This window comes from Aegilops tauschii, chromosome 6 (assembly GCF_002575655.3).
Source record: "Aegilops tauschii subsp. strangulata cultivar AL8/78 chromosome 6, Aet v6.0, whole genome shotgun sequence".
Classification (NCBI taxonomy): domain Eukaryota; kingdom Viridiplantae; phylum Streptophyta; class Magnoliopsida; order Poales; family Poaceae; genus Aegilops; species Aegilops tauschii.
The window spans coordinates 347,996,472-348,000,586 of record NC_053040.3 but is presented as its reverse complement, the minus strand read 5'-3'; positions in this window follow the sequence as shown (position 1 = coordinate 348,000,586).

Below are 4,115 nucleotides of genomic sequence, written 5' to 3'. Positions count from 1 at the left end.
AGCTAGAGCGATACTTTCTCCTTCACGAGGACAAAAATTATATACATAATTACAATCACGATGCACTAGATGCATAGGATAAATTTTTTGGTGGAACTCCAATTTCAAACGATTCCAATTACATGATCCAATATCATCGCATAGCCTATACCATGCCAATGCTTTTACCTTCAAAGATAAAGGGAAAACCTTTTTCATCACCTCATCTCTGGGTAAACCTGCAAGCTTAAACAATCCACAATTTTTTTCTACATATATCAAGTGCATATCAGGATGTTCGGTTCCATCTCCTGCATAAGGATTAGCTAGCAGTTGTTCTATCATACCCGAAGGAATTTCATATTCAATATTTCAGTAGCTGCAGTAGGTTGAGGGGTAACTAATTGTTGTTCCGGACGAGGTGAAGATACCCCGAACAAACCCCTCAAAGGATTGTTTTCCATAGTAACAAGTGACAATAAATTTCAGCACACTATATAAATGTTTCCTTACCAAATTCCACTTACCAAAGGCGCTTCACTCCCCGGCAACGGCGCCAGAAAATAGCCTTGATGACCCACAAGTATAGGCGATCAATTGTAGCTTTTTTCGATAAGTAAGATTGTCGAACCCAACAAGGAGCAGAAGGAAATGACAAGTAGTTTTCAGTAAGGTAATGTCTGCAAGTGCTGAAATTGTAAGTAGTAGAGTAGTTTGATAGCAAGACAATTTGTAACGAGCGAGTAACGGTAATAGTAGCAAGTATGCAGCAAAGTAGCCCAATCCTTTTGAGGCAAAGGACAGGCCAAAACGGTCTCTTATGATAAGCAAAGTGTTCTTGAGGGTACACAGGAATTTCATCTGGTCACTTTCATCATGTTCGTTTGGTTTGTGTTCGCTACTTCGATAATTTGATATGTGGGTGGACCGGCGCTTAGGTATTGTTCTTACTTGAACAAACCTCCTAATTATGATTAACCCTCCCGCAAGCATCCTCAACTACGAGAAAAGTATTAAGAATAAATTCTAACCACATCATTAAACTTTTGGATCCAATCGGTCCCTTACGGAATAGCGCATAAACTGGGTTTTAAACTTCTGTCACTCTCGCAACCCATCATCTAATTTCTACTCCACAATGCATTCCCTTAGGCCCAAATATGGTGAAGTGTCATGTAGTCGACGTTCACATGACACCACTAAGGGAATCACAACATACATACTATCAAAATATCGAACACTTATCAAGTTCACATGATTACTTGCAACATGATTTCTCCCGTGACCTCAAGAACAAAAGTAACTACTCACAAATGATAAACATGTTCATCATCAGAGGGGTATTAAATAGCATAATGGATCTGAACATATAATGTTCCACCAAATAAACCATATAGTAATCAACTACAAGATGTAATCAACACTACTAGTCACCCACAGGCACCAATCTATAGTTCTGGTAACAAGATTGAATACAAGAGATGAACTAGGGTTTGAGATGAGATGGTGATGTTGAAGATATTGATGGAGATTGCCCTCCCCAAGATGGGAGAGTTGTTGGTGATGATGATGACGATGTTTTCCCCCTCCAGGAGGGAAGTTCCCCGGGCGGAATCGCTCCGCCGGAGGGCAAAAGTGCTCCTGCCCAAGTTCCGCCTTGAGACGGCGGTGCTCCGTCCCGAAAGCCTTCTCCTCATTTTTTCTAGGTCAAAATGACCTATATACCAGAAGATGGGCAACGAAGGTGGGCCGAGGAGGGCACAATCCACCAGGGCGCGCCTGGGTTCCCTGGCGCGCCCAGGTGGGTTGTGCCCACCTGGTGGGCCCCCTCTGGTAGTTATTTGCTCCAATATTTCTTAAATATTCCATGAAAAATCTCCGTGAAGTTTCAGCTCATTTGGAGTTGTGCAGAATAGGTAGCCTGACGTAGCATTTTCAGGTCTAGATTTCCAGCTGCCGGAATTCTCCCTCTTGGTGTGTACCTTGCAAATTATGAGAGAAAAGGCATTAGAATTGCTCCAAAAAGCATTATTATAGATAAAAACATTATAAATAATAGTAAGAAAACATGATGCAAAATGGACGTATCAATACCTGAGAAGTACGACGGGAGGCTGAACCCGGCAGAGTTCCTGAGCATCTACACCATCGCTGTTCGGGCTGCCGGGGGAAGGAACGAGAAAGTGTTCGCCAATTACTTCCCTTTGGCCCTCAAGTCCAATGTGAGGTCTTGGCTGATGCACCTGTCGGAGAACTGCATTTCGTCATGGGCAGATCTGTGCCACGAGTTCATCAGTGCTTTCATCGGTGGCCACCAAGAGCCCGGCAGGCCTGCAGCTTCTCTAGCAGAAGGAAGGAGAAACCATCCATAAGTATTTACAGAGATTCAGTAAAGTTCATAGAAATATTCCAAATATCCATCCGGCAGCTGTTATAGCAGCCTTCCAGTCCAATGTGCGCAACAGTCGCATTCATTCTAAGATGAATGTGTGGTTGCCCAAGACTGTGAAGGAGCTGTACACACTGGTGGATAAGTGTGCTCGGATGGAGGAAGGAAGGAAGTTGCCTGGAGAGGAGGATTGCATCAATGTCGATTCAGAGGATGAGGATGAATCAACCAGTCAGAGAAAGGGCAAGAAGCGCAATAAGAAGCCAAGAGATAAGGCAGTGATGACTGTAGAAGGTTCGGGCACACCTAGTACCGGCAAGAAGGCCAAGGCTGAGGCCCCCGGCAAGGAAGCTGCCGTGTGCGCTGCCTGCCGGGAAGCGCCTGCCGGTGAAAAAGTTGGGAAAGGTGATGGGCCGTACTGCAAGATCCACCGGACCAAAGGACACGACCTTCAGGAGTGTTACCAAGTTGAATAGCTTGTCAAGAAACAGAGGGCAGCGTATGATAAGCGTGATAAGGAGAAAGATCAGAACGCTGCTGGCGGTAAGGGCCGAGGCGGTGGAGTAAATCGCCCCGGCAAACCCTTTCGGAACCAAGGAAAACCTGCCAGGGGCCAAGAGAAGGAAATATGTGATGATGTGAGTGACGAAGGGAGTGAAGAGGAAACCAGTGGGCAGGAATTTCAGAAGGCCACTGACGCCCTATGCATTGATGGAGGTGCATCTTTGCACACCTCCCATCGCCAATTCAAGCGATGGGCACGAGAGGTCAATGTTGTGGAACCAGCGCCAGAGGCCCGGAAGCCGCTCAAGTGGTCCCGCGCGCCCATCATCTTTGATGAGGAGGACCACCCTGGCCACACCACTGGTAGGGTGTTTGCCATTGTTGGTCTCCCCGACAATTCGCAACCTCAAGGTCACAAAGATGTTAGTGGATGGCGGGGCCAGGTTGAATCTGATTTCCCCGGCAGTCATCAACAAGCTTCAGATAGGAGAAGAAGAGCTAGAAGTTACCGGCTCGTTTCAAGGAGTCAATCCCGGCAGGAGCCATCCCAAGGGGAAGATTACGTTGTCGGTGACGTTTGGGGGAGAACTGAACTATCAGACTGAGAACATTGTGTTTGATGTGGTTGATCTTCCCCTGCCGTACAATGGGATTCTGGGACACCCGGCCCTGGCTAAGTTCATGGCAGCATCTCACTATGCTTATAACACTTTGAAGATGCCTGGGCCACTGGGAGTCATCACTATCCCATCAGATGAGAAGGATGCAATTATCTACGTGGACAAGATGTACCGGGATGCAGTCGCGGCTGTGGCTGCGGCAGCAGCAGCTCCCGCCAAGGAAAGCAAAGGAAAGAAGAAGGATTGTAGGGCCTCCGACAAGGAGTCCGGGAAGCATGCCCCCTCCGAGTGCACATCATCCATTGACGACGTGCCGAAGTGTTCCAACAGCAAGAGATCCAAGGTTGCTGCACCCCAAGTGCAGAAGGTCCCGGCAGGGCTGGCTGGCGTTGATGGTACTTTCATGATCATCGCCACCCTTGATGACAAATAGGAAAGCGCGCTCGTTGCCTTCCTGCAGGTGAATGTTGATGTGTTTGCCTGGCAACCATCTGATATCCCCGGTGTTCCCAGGGAGGTAATCCAGCACCACCTTGCCGTCTGCCCACACGCCCGACCCGTCAAGCAGAAAGTTCAGAAGCAGGCCTTGGAGCGGCAGCAGTTCATTGCCAAGGAAATCAAGA